General features: G+C 40.2%; 1 protein-coding gene across 1 annotated transcript in view; it reads left to right on the forward strand.

Moving 5' to 3' along the window:
- Positions 1 to 1,241: 1,241 nt before the first annotated feature.
- The window catches only part of LOC129412606 (collagen alpha-1(X) chain-like), a 28,588-nt gene continuing 16,228 nt past the window's right edge, over positions 1,242 to 13,601 (forward strand). The window contains exon 1 of the mRNA XM_055166678.1: positions 1,242 to 1,282. The gene's annotated coding sequence lies outside the window, so the exon portion shown is untranslated. The remainder of the gene's footprint in view (positions 1,283 to 13,601) is intronic.

Raw genomic sequence — 13,601 nt, forward strand, 5'->3', positions numbered from 1 at the left:
TTTATTTTTTTTTATCATTACTTTACTTTAATAATCACTTTAAAGGAAATAAATGCCTTTTACTTGTTACATCCTAAAAAGTGAAAATGGATGTTTGTTTTTTACTCTTTTCTCTCCCTCTCTGTCCCTCTCTCTCTCTCTTGCTCTCTCTCCCTCTTTTTACTCTGTATTTTCTCTCCCTCTCTTTTTCCTCTCTCTGTCTGCTCCCCCTCTCTCTTTCCTTCTCTCCGCCTCTCTGTGTCCTCTCTCTTTCTGTTGTCTCTCTTTCTGTTGTCTCTCTCTCTCTGCCCCCCTCTCTCCCTCTTTCCTTCTCTCTCTTGCTCTGTGTCCTCTCTCTGCTCTCTTTCTTTTCCCTTCTCTCTCTCTCTCTCTCTGTCTGTCTGCCCCCCTTCTCTCTCCCTCTTTCCTTCTCTCTCTCCCTCTCTGTCTCCTCTCTCTTTCCTTTTACCTCTCTCTCTGTCTTCTGTCTTTCCTTCTCTCTCTCTCTCTGTCTGCCCCCTTCTCTCTCTCCCTTTTTCCTTCTCTCTCTCCCTCTGTCTCCTCTCTCTCTGTCCTCTCTCTCGTCCTTTTCTCTCTCTCTCTCTCTCTCTCTCTCTCCTCTCCCTCTCTCCCCTCTCTATCTGTCTCTCTCTCTCTCTGTGTCTGCTCTCTCTTTCCTTTTCTCTCTCTCTGTCTGTCTCCCCCCTTCTCTCTCCCTCTTTCCTTCTCCCTCTCTCCCTCTCTCTCTCTCTCTGTGTCTGCTCTCTCTCTTTCCTTTCTCTCTCTCTCTGTCTCTCCCTTCTCTCTCCCTCTTGCCTTCTCCCTCCTCTCTCTCTGTCTGTCTGCCTCCCTTCTCTCTCTCTCCTCTCTTTCTTTCTCTCTCTCCCTCTGTCTCCGCTCTCTCTGTCTGCTCTCTCTCGTTCCTTTTCTCTCTCTCTGTCTCCTCTCCCTCTCCCCCTCTCTATCTGTCTCTTCTCTCTGTCTGCTCTCTCTTTCCTTTTCTCTCTCTCTGTCTGTCTGCCCCCCTTCTCTCTCCCTCTTTCCTTCTCCCTCTCTCTCTCCCTCTGTCTCCTCTCTCTCTCTCTATGTGTCTGCTCTGTCTCTTTTCTTTCTCTCTCTCTCTCTCTCTCTGTGTGTCTGCCCTCCCCTCTTCTCTCTCTCTCTCCTTGTGTCTCTCCGTCTGTGGTGTGTAGCGTGCAGTGGTGTGTTCTGTCGTTCGCTCCTCCTCTCTGCACTTTTAAGCCAAAACCATGTGAGAGTTTGTCCACTGAACCTCGGTCTGCTCCAGTCTGCTGCAGCTCAGGTAAGACTCACCTCACCTCCGGCTTTTTCACACCACAACCTCACACTTATCTGACTTTTCACACACCGAGAGGACACCGGGACTGTACTGTCACTGAAAAAAACACACGCAATCCAGAGTTTTTCCTTTGTCCAAATGGTAAAACGGTGCAGACAGAAGCATCTGAGGTTACGACCGTGGAGAGTCCAGAGAGACATGAGGGACAAGAGAGACAAGAGAGACATGAGGGACAAGAGAGACAAGAGAGACATGAGGGACAAGAGAGACAAGAGAGACATGAGGGACAAGAGCCAGAAAGGAAAACAAGCACACATCCAAATCTAAAACATTCTTACTGCTGTTTTTGAATGTTTCTTTCTTCTGTTGTGTTTCAGTTTTTCTTTTTTTTTGTCTTTAAGGTTTTTTTTTTTAAGCTTTTAATTTATTATTATTATTAAAGTTTAGAGTTTTTTTTATTATTATTATTTAATTAATTATTAATATTAATTAATTAATTTAATTTATTATTTTATTTATTTTTTATTTTTATTTTTTTTCAAGTTTTGAGTTATTTTATTTGAGTTAGTATTTGTTTTTTTTTTTTATTTTATTATTATTATTTAAGCTTTTATTTTTGTTTTAATTTTTTATTTTTTTTTTTTTAAGTATTTTAAGTATTTGGGTTTTTCATTTTGTTTTTCAAGATTTTTAGTTCTTCTTTTTCTTTTTTTTTTTTTTTTTAAGTTTTGAGTTTTTTTTGTTTTTTTTTTTATGAAATTTTTCCGTGGAGATGTTACTCCTTTGCTGAAAACGTTCCACGGTATGGCGTTAAAATGATCTCAAAATTAACTACCATGGAGAGAAGCAGGTTTCAGATCAGTTCTGTGGAGAGGCGAGCCCACTTACAGTAAGATGTTTTCCAGTGTATTTTTGGATTGGATTAATGGATAGATAGCGCCAAAAACACATCTGGAATTGTGTTTCGTTTCATTCACACATTTGAGTAACTTATTATTATTAGTCTGTCTACATTTCCAAAGCTCAAAATGCTCTGTTCCACCTTGTGATGTCATGAAGAGGTAGTTGTCAAGTTAAGAGCTCCTTTTAGCTCAGTAAAGATCGTCAGTTCCAGATCTGAAATGATCCAAACGATTGTAGTGAAGGTGTGTGGAGTTTAAAAATATAGTGCAGCACTTCCTGTATTACGCCATGACATCACAAGGTGGTACAGAGTTTTCCATTTGAGAGAAGAACTCAGCCTAAATCTGCAGGGTTTCCGTGTTAAAAATGTTTAAATGAAACAAAACACAACTCCACATATGTTCATGATGAGAAACAACATTAAAACATAAATCAGAAAATATTGTAATATGAGCCCTTTAAGTTTATATGTTTTTTTTATATCATTATTGCATTTTTTTTTGTATTCTTAAACCACTATATGCACTTTCCATTCATGATTTACACTTTTGGAATGATTTGAACGTTTGTGTTTCTTGCAGCGCTCCTTCAAACATGATTTAGTTTGTCTCATTTTTCTCTCTATCCTTTGAAAACACCAGATTTTGCGATGAGTTCTTGTTTCGCCAAATACTTTTTACTCTTACTTTGGTCTTCTACTTGAGTATTTTGAACTGTACTCTTAGTTGTGTACTTTTTGGCTTCTCTACCTTCTCTGACGCAGGATTACTCGAACATGTGCATGAAACAAAACAGACCTGGCGACGTTTCGAACAAGGGAAGACTCTTAACGTTATTTTGTCTGTCCGTAGAACTTTTAACGAGCTTATTGGTTGTTCGACGGAAACAGACTCTGCAAAAACACGGGGAAAAAGCAGATTTAAGAGCGTAGGAAATGACAACCGCGTGTGTTTGGATTCGAGACCCGACTTGATTTGAGGTTTTAAGTTTCCCCCTGCTCTTCGTCTACGCACCATTAGTCCTCATCAAAACCGCACTGTATTTACATTTGGAACACATCGCCGGCGTATGCAGAGCTCTCCCGTTCTCTTATGCATTGTAACGTTTTGAAATCCGCCGGCGTCGTGCTAGATGACGAGAACAGTGTGGAAATAGTAGAACCAGCTGCTGTGGAGCTGCTGTGAATGAGCTAGGGCCTCATGGGTAATAGAATGTGCATTATTTGACATTCTTGACATGGTTTTTAGTCGGGATGTAACAATAACCAAAATATCGTGATATCGTATCGTCAAAAGTCTCACAATAATATCGTGGCATGTCACAATATATCGAATTACAAGTTCCTTTGCTTAAATTCATTGTTTTATAGTAGAAACAGTTCATGAACATCGGAAACTACATTTCCCATGATTCATTTCAGCGCAGACGACATGAAGAAATATGTTTTTACTTGAATTCTTGGGATTATGATGGAAATAATTCACAACAAAATCTTGTCAAGGTATTTTAAAAGCAAAAACAGTGTCCTATCTACAATTCTATTAGTGTCTTCAAAATATCGTAATAAATATCGTACCGTGAGATGCATAGCGTGATAATATCGTATCGAGAGAGTTGGATATCGTTACATCCCTAGGTTTAAGGGTCAACTTTTTACCTTTTGAGTGTTCCTGGATACGCTTTTTGTCAACAAATAATGTCACCGGATCAGCATTGAAGCTGTTGACTACAGGTGTGCAAAAATATCAATATATCGTATTACCTAATATTATGATACAGTATCGATATCATGGGCTGCTGTATCGATATATCACCAAGAGTAGTTTTTGGTATATTTTTCTAAATTGTTTTGTTATAGCGCTATAGTTTTGTTGTTTGTTCAGAGGAAGGAAACTCGTTTATGTGACACATTTGACATTTTCACTGTTTTGATGATTAAAATGTTTGTGTTTCATATGAACTTTGCACAAGAAGTGGTTTAACAAACACTTTTAGTACCACAGCCATGATTTAGACTTTCTTTTGATTTAACCATATTGAATTGATTTGAAATGTATCGTATTGAATCGAAAGTGCACTGTATCGAGATATGTATCGTATCGTGGCCTGTATCGTGTATCAAGATATGTATATCGTATCGTATGGTATCCTATGTATCGATTGTATATGTATCGATATGTATCATTGTGGTATCGTATGTGTATCGTATGTATCGTATCGATATGTATCGTATCGTGGTATCCTATGTATCGATATGTATGTATCGTGTATCGATATGTATCGTATCGTGCCTGTGTATCGATACAATGTATGTATGTATCGTATTGGCAACTTACTACTATATCGTCAAAGGTTTCACAATAGTATCATGGTCCATCAAAACATATCGAAGTCTTTTCGCTTAAATGAATCATTATGGTGGCAGCATGAGCTAAAAAACCGAAGGAACTACATAGACCATGATCCTTTGCTCCATTTAAGTGCAGACTACGTGAAGAAATAACTGTTCTGAGCACTTTTAGACCTCAGTTCTTTGGATCATTAGGTTTTGTCAAGGCATTTTAAAAAGAAAAAGTAGTAGACTCGCAGTTTTGTTTTGTTACCCTCCAAACAAAGGATTTCAAGTCATTTCCTACCGCGGTGTGTCAGTGAACGCGACGTGGTGTGTGGCGTACCCGGCATCGATTCGAAACTGTACCAAGTGTAAGTAGCTGAAGTTATACAATTCTCTGATGGTGATTATTGTTACGAAAGCCTTTTCTAATGCTCTTAAGAGGATGGTGTCCTTACTGAAAAATATATGTGTTTCGACCAACAAAATGGACTTTATGCCCTGACGAAGAAGTGCTGGTCGAAACGTGTTGGTGTCCCTTCATGCAATAAAGGACTTTTAATATATTCAGTCAGAGTGCCTTGGGTTTGTACCTTGCCCACTTTTACATTTTTCAGTGAGGATAATTTTCTGTTAAGGTTAACAGTTTAACCCTGGCAGACCACCTGTACGGCGATTTTTACCTTTTTTATGACCCGGTAAAGTGCTCTACCTCTTTTCTTCATCTGACGTCTCGAGCCTTTCCTAACGCGTCATGTCATAACCGGGTTAAAGGTGTGGTATAGTGATGGAGGTGGTGGTGGTGGCTGTTCCAATTGTGTCCCAGGCCTCATGTAGATGATACATTTTGTGATGTATGTAAATTTAGTTTTATACTTGTTTTGGTGGTGTTTAATGGCACTCGCAACGTTTAATCTATGGTGTCTTATGTAACAAAGATCCGCTGCTGCTACTAGTTTTTGCTTTTTATTCTAGTTTATTGTGTTCCAAGTTGTATTCAGTGTTGGTTCTTATCGGATGAGTGTTGTAGTAAAGGTAAAGTATTATTGTGATTTAAGAGGGATTAGTAAAGTGCAGTATAGGCTGGGTTCGTCGTGCAATGCAAAGTTAGGATTCAGGGTTAGCAGAGATCACTTTAGCCCAGATAGGCACTTTTACCATCTAGAATTCTATGCACTTTACTTTAACACCCAGTCATACCTCAAGCACTTTAGCACAAGCACTTTAAAAGACATTTAGTACATCATCCATGTCTGCACAGCACTTTAACACAGCACTTTAACTTATTGTGAATGTTGGGTTTCATCCGTTTGAGCTGTTGCACTTTTACAATTTAGAACTCTATGCACTTTAACTAAACTCCAAACTAACTCCAAACTAAACTCCAAAGCCTACCTCAAGAACTTGTTGTGAATGTAGGGTTTAATTTGTTTAAGTTACTTTTCATTAATGTTTGATTTGACTTCACTAACTTTGATTTGTTGTGTTTAGTGTAATATATATTTTGGTTAAATTCTGCATTTATGAAGGTTCATTTGTTGTTGGTTGTTGTTGTTGTTATTTACTAGCCTGATTCATCAGCCGGTTTCACTTCATGGAAACCGTCTGACCTTGCAGCATTATAATTAGTTTGCTCGACAGTAGGCGGGTACTTTTTTGTTTAACCAATGCTACTGCTATTTGGTTTGTAATGTATGTAATGTGCCAAATCCCGTAGGAAGAAGGGCAATAACGTCTTTCCCCTTGAGAAAATTCACCAAATATTCTCTTTGTTCCGGCTTTAAATCCTTGATTTGGGGAATTGTTGCCAACACAGAATGTTTGTCTTCGTCTACATCCATCTCGGCGCTTTGTTTACTGTTGTGCTGTTCCACAAATGGACTCAGACAGGTGCAACGAGTTTGACATCATGACGTCACAACTCTTCACTGATTGGCTGGTGCATGGTCTACAACTTCCAGGGTTTTTGCAAACCGTCTAGTGTATTCTGATTCCTGACCTAGTCGCTGGAGAGAAATGAAATTAAGCAGAAACACTAGGTGGCGCCAGCCTGGCTAGTCAATTTACTGGTGCACCTGAAAAAAAAAAAGATCTAGAATATTAAATAAAGCTTTGTACTTGTCCTTTTTTATGACAGAACGAATTGTGTGGTTAGTTCATAAAATCAACCATGTTTTAATGTTTTATTCAGTTTGTTCAGGAAATATATTCTAATGTGTTTCATTTAGGGATGCACTGATCCAGCTTTCTTATTTCTGATACAGATATGGGTACTTTGATTTTAGGTATCTGCTGATATTCAACATATTATTAACTGATACCAGTGTAGAGATGGAAAATGGCACTTATTTCCTGAAAACCCAGTAAACTTATTACACAAAAGATCCAGCTGTGCTATGTAACTGTTATTTATCCTTCACATCATGAATGAACAGCTTCATATGAATAAAAGTTCAAACAATATGAGATGTTGCAGCCATGTGCCTTGGGTGTGCGTCACCTGTAGAGGGCGCCGTGTGTTAGGCTACATTAGGGAGGACCCCTCCTATGCTCCACAGGTGTTGCAATCTGGTGAAGCACACAGTTTGTTGCAGTTTGTTTTTGTCTTTGTATGATTTTAGATCCCTTTATACAGTAATACATTTTTTGGGTGATTAAGAAGTAATAAAGAAACTATTTTTATATTAAGACTGGATTTGATTACTGAGATGCCAGAGAAAAGACAGCGTGTCACTTACTTTCTCCGCACCTGCAACTCTCAACGGTCCAAGTGGGATTTGGCTGCAACAATAGAGATGTATGAGATGTCTGATTAAAATCCAATTAAAAGTCCAAACAGCATTTCGGTTTAAATGATTTCATGGAGCTGAACTATCTGGCTAATTTCAGTATCAGGATTGGCACATACTTAGTTTCAGAACAGTTAAGAGTGTCCAGAACTTGAGTTAGTCTGGGTCAGGAGTACCTTAGCTGACCTGTGGCGCATGTTTTGATTTGATGGGGGAAACCGGAATGTTCTGAGGAAACCCACCCAGACACAGGAAGAACATGCAAACTCCCTACACAAGGCTGGGCAGTCGAATCCAGAACCTATTCAGAGCTATTTTTGCTCAAATATCAGCTCAAAAAGAAATAGCAGTAAGGAAACAAAGATCGCCTCTCCACAGACGTGACCTGTAACTTGGGTTAGTGGTGTCCCTAGTCAGCTTGTCTTCTTGGCGATAGTGCCATAGTGTGGAACATTCCAGACAAAGCAATAACATCTCCTTGCTTTGAAAAAAAAGTCCACATTTCTGCCCCCGTCTGGCATATTAGTGTCATTACAGCGCGCGGGCAGTGAAAGTAATCATGTGTGCAGGAAGCCGGGTTTGTCTCAGTTTTATGTGTGTTTAAATGGGCCCATTAAATCAAACAGGGGAAAGTGTTCACAGCTGTAAAACACCTCGTCTGCCTGAGCTGCAGACGGGGAGAGGGACTGGGGAGGGAGCGGACATCTGTCTCACAGTCTGGACCAACCAACAAATGCCATTTATTATTCTTCCAAACACGCTGATAGTTCGGTTTAAGCGGTTTGGAGAGGTTTTAAGTTATTCCTCACTGATCTTAGGCATTCTGAGCATCCTAATTATTCACCATGATGAGTTTATAAGGTCTTTTGACAACTTTCACAACAGCTAGAATGCCCCTTTAACACTCCCAAAGTTAATATAAACTGTGATTTTAATGAAAGCAATTGAGATATAAAAAGCTTAAAAGTGCAATATGTAACGTTTCTGGTGGAGCATATGTCACCTGCTTGTTTTCATGGAGATGTCATTGCTTTGCCTAAAATGTTCCAGAGATTCTAGGGCACTGACCAGACGTCCCTATTTACCCAGGACAGTCCCAGTTTTGAGTCCTGTGTCTCCTGTCCAAGCACATTTATCCAAAACCAGTGATTTGTCCAAGTTTTATACAAGAAATGTCCCAGGTGTCCCTATTTCTGACCAATTTAATCCCTGCCAACAGTAAAGAGAGACATAAACTGTCATTTGTCTAGGTAAAATACACAAAAGCTGCTTAAAAATGAACAAAAAAACTAATAAAATGTGAGTGTACTGACTCACATGTTAGTTCTGAATAAGTCATGAACGGAACATTTTTCCTTAGTTACACACTCCTTTCACAATTTTATTATTACCAACCACCACAAACCAGCAGTGACCTAGTTTTTGAGTTTGAAAATCTGGTCACCCGACATTAAACCTTTCCATCTCCAGCGATATAAGCGAGTGGGGCCTCCAGGCAAAGTTACAGGTCAGATCTGTGGAGAGGCAACTTCCTCTAACAGTGAGAGTGCATGTTTGTAGAGATCTAAACTTCAGGGACAGCAGGTTTTGTAATAGACAGACTAAACCCCGTGGAGACACAATCTTATATAGCAACTTCTGTAAAGTGTCTTGCCCAAGAACACAACAACAGTATGCACCTGTCTGAGCAGTGATTGGACCACTGACCTTCTGGTTTCTGGGTCAAGGATTCAATCCCTTGAACTAATGAGCCTCTGAGGCATATCATTTTGGAATTAATTTGTTTGAATTTGGATTTCATGTCGATATTCTCGGTGCGTTTTGTGAGTGTGGATGTTCTTGTTTTTAAACTGGCAGATGAAGTACACTGAGAGGAGTGTAGTAAAACCATCAGATTTACAGAGGTGTTGTTTATGTAAACTATAAGTGGCAGGTCTGGAGTGATTGTGGCCGTAAATATACGCTGATGCAGTACGGGGGGAGAGAGGTTTTTACTGCACGGCTGTAAAACGCATCAGACTTTACTAACACTCAGTTATACGAGGGATAAATAATGTGCTATGTCCATTTGGCTGGATTATGGAGAAATATCTAAAATTGAGTATTCCAGCAGCTTATGTTTTGATTTGTTAGTAGTTTTACCCACACTTCACCTCTCAGCACTGTCTGCACACTGTCAGCTGTGCAGGAGCCTCAGATGCCTTCACTGGCCGAGTGTGAGTGTGAGGCTCTGTGGGTCTGGAGCTGTAGTGGAGCGGGCTTCTGCACACATTCACAGCACTGTCTGCAGCTCAGGTCATGTGGAGCTCTGAACCTCGGGTTGGTGTGAACGCTACACATCCAGGAAGTCTTTAAACCTCTTTAGAGATTATGACACTGGAAGAGAAACATGCATGTGTCCAAGGTCCACAACAAGATCAAACAGGATCCCAGACAGTCATGTAATAAGAGCCTCCTGTTATATGCGAGCTTTTGATTACACGATTACATGTATTCACTGAGGACGCTTTCACACCGCAACTGCGATTATTTGGTCTGCAGCAGGCAATAAAGTGGTTATGATGTAGCATATAGATCCAATGTGGTCCGCTTTCACACCGACAAACAAACCAAAATTGGTCAGATTGACGAATATCCAAACCTCCTGAGCACATTGGGTTTGACTGCACGTGGCTCGGGGATGCTGAGGTTCTCCCGCACGCTAGATGCACCTTCTCGCCCAGTCGCCTTCCCATGGATCCCCACCATGGAGTACAGGTGGTGCAAGCCGGTCCCTATCCCCCAGGGGAGCTCAAACTCACAAACCTCGGGACCCCTGCCACCCGTTTGTGGGTTTGTGAGTTTGGGATAGTGGAATTGAGGGCCGGGGGGGATCAGGTCAGTTCGGGAGTTCGAGCCGAGCCTGCCTTTCCATGATGCATTTCGAACAGTTTGTTTGGACCTACTGTCTATGGTTTGTACCGGAGTTGGCGTACTCTCCAGAGGGATCGCACCAGAGTTTGGCATTTGGTGCGGAGTCCAGCGGTCCGTAACCTCAAAAAAGAGGTGGTCTCGGTTCGCTGGTTGATTTAGTATAGTAGTAAGATAAGATAAGATAAGATAAGATAATCCTTTATTGTCTCCCATGGGAGAAATTTGTCTTGGGACAGGGGGTAACATGCTTTATCAAAAAACAGGACAACACAAAAGCACCACATAAACAAACACCATAGAACAAAAATAAATATGAGACCAAGTCTGACCACGAGTGATGCACCAACAGGACCTTTAAATTATTCTTTACAGGCAAACCCTTTGCATTCTTGTATTCTATTAATAACTGCACATTCCCTAAGCCTATGAGCAGTTTGATTGATAGTACAGATCTGAGTGTGATTGATGCTTTCACACCAAAGAAAACGAGTCAAACTAAGAGGTTTTGCTTCGAATGAAACGTTTGGTGCACTAACTGCTGTCGGTGTGAAAGACCCTAAAGCGGAAAACTACCTGAACAGAACAGGTGGGTGTTTGTACAGGAGCAGGCTCATGCTTCAGCTGTGGACAAAATATAACCATCTCCTGTGTGCCTGAGTGTATGAACGCTCCACTGTCCCCGTCCCACACCAGCATTCTTACTGTAATGATCTTCAGACACATGAGCCGTGTATTTAACTGTAAGATATCTGGTCATTTAAGTGGCAACAGCAAACTTGACCACAGACCTGGGGCTGTCGTCTGGCCTGGATATGAAGAGTCAAGAGTTAAAACTGTCAAGAGTCAGAGTCAGATCAGCCATAGGTGCTGTACTGACTATTTGTCAAAGAAAACAAACTAACAAAAGATGAGAGCAAACCTAAGACTAAACAGGTCTAACTCCAAGAATCACTCGAAGCACCATGAGCATGAGGTTCATATAGTACAAGTTAAAAGTGCACTGTGTAACTTTTTGTTTGGGGGTTCATCACCTGCTTGTTTCTGTGGAGATGTCATTGCTTTGCTTGGAAAGTTCCACAGTGTGACAATAAACAGCTCTACTTTACATGTATTCGATTACAGTTTATTTTATAGCTCAAAAATATTTCACAGAGGAAACTAACTTGGTCTGGTTTGGTCTCCATGATGATAGAAACATTTAATACCATTCCGTGAAAGATTCCAGACGAAGCAATAACATCTCCATGGAGAAAAACATTTGACGGAGTCTCCACCAGAAAAGATACACAATGCACCAAACGAATATGCAGTTCCTTGGGTTTATTTCGAAGATTGTCGTCGGTGGAAACATTTGACCTGAAAGACAACATGAGTGAGCGAGAAACTGGTATTATTCTAGATTCTTTTGTGGTGTGATCAGTTGAACATTACCCATTCCTTGACATCTTCTTTAGTCGTGACCAGAAGTAGCGAGCGGTGACCCTGTCTTGAACTTGATCTTGATACTTGATCTCTACAAAAAAATACTTTTCCATGCCTACAAAAGCTCCACAGTACTGTCTAACGAGAAAACTTGATACGAAAAGTGTTCTGAAAGCGTGACAAAAGGTACACATGCAAATACCAGATGGATCTTCTCGCAGTTATGGTCAGTAGTAGAATAAAAGTCACAAATTCAAAGTAGGAAGAAGCATGATAATATTGGGTAAATGTAGCAGCTTGGGGTCAGATAAAAACTTATATTTTCTTTCATTTATATGCACTGAAATTAGGGATGGACATTCGATTTAATTTTCTTAATCAATCATCGAGAGAATTAATGATCGATTATCGATTAATCATTAAAGTTTTTATATTAAAATGATCATCATTATTATTACTATCTGCAATACTAATCTGCATAAATAAATTCAACTTCACAACAATAAACTGTAACGACTCTAGAGCCACATCAGCCCGTTTGACATTATAATGTGTTTAATGCAGATGTGCACAAGTCTCACAGAAACGAAACTTAAAACCACATGGCTCATTTGCATAAACTAAGCGGAGAAAAGAAAAACTAAACAAAAACGCTGTTGTGTCGCTGATGTGGTTCAGCTTCTGTGGGACTAAAGGACACGGTGGAATATGAGTGTTCTTTCTGTGACAGAGGGGTGTTGATGCTGAAGGTGAGTCTGTTCTGTGTGTGTGTCGCGATGTTTTCAGAGATCAGACGTGTGCAGGTTTATCGCAAATGCGGTGAGAACAGGAATGAAAATTACAATTCTTTGCGAAAGCGATGTGTAGTTGTCCCAACAACACATAAAAACAGATTTTATAATAATATAATGTGTTTAATGCAGCTTTGCACAACTCTCACAGAAGCAAAACTTAAAACCACATGGCTCATTTGCATAAACTAAGCAAAGAAAAAAAAACAGCTCTTGTGTCGCTGATGCGGTTCAACTTCTGTCGGATTAAAAGACACGACTCAGTGGAATACAGGTTAGTGTGATCATATTTGTGTTTGTCAAACCAGGACACTGTACGGGGGGTGGGAGGTGGGGACTCGTCATCGACATTGCTCTACTCTCACCTGGCAAAGCTTTTTCATGTTTTCGGTGTCCTGGTGAACTTTTTCCCTCTGGACACCGAAACATATGTGCTGCTTTTACACTGTGCACATGGCCTCCCACTTGTCCCGACCGGAACGGAAAGCATGGAATTTCTTATACAAGTCATCGTTAAATACGCATTTGCGCTTCGGCACGTTGCAGACTGACCAACTGTTTGCACTTGTGAGTGCAGAGAGCTACATGTCCGGACCCCTGTTTGGTCACCCTTTGCTACAAACAGCAGCCTACATTCGGTTTGTCGATTAAAATGAATGTAATCAATGAAATTCTTAATGATCAATTATTGATTCATTGACTAATCATGTCCATCCCTAACTGAAATGCAAAAAAACACATCTGTGATCACGCTAATCATGTCAAAGTTCACTTGACTAGTAGTTTAAAACACTGCAGAATGTACAAAATCATAATTAAAAAAGATAAATATTCACTTGATTGTCCTTTATCACCTAAAATACACGAGACACATCTATGAGCTTGCTAAAAGAAAAGCCCAAAAGCTCCTGGCGCACAGCATATGGATCCATTTTTACAGTGACAAGAGACGAGTTAACCCGAGCCAATTAGATTTTTTTGAAGCCAGGAGAGATTGCTGGATTTCTGAAACTTGTGTGGATGACAAATGAAAGCTCTTCAGCGTGTTTTTGATGAATGTTATATGGTCGAAAGCACCAGAAAAAGTACATTTGGATGATGGAGTGAATCTGGAATCAGTAATCCGTGAAGGGCGCTAAGTTGTTATCGTAGTAGGTCGAGGTTTCTGAGGA

Source organism: Boleophthalmus pectinirostris, unplaced genomic scaffold, assembly GCF_026225935.1.
Source record: "Boleophthalmus pectinirostris isolate CB_2022bp ecotype Guang Dong unplaced genomic scaffold, ASM2622593v1 HiC_scaffold_11, whole genome shotgun sequence".
Taxonomy (NCBI): Eukaryota; Metazoa; Chordata; class Actinopteri; order Gobiiformes; family Gobiidae; genus Boleophthalmus; species Boleophthalmus pectinirostris.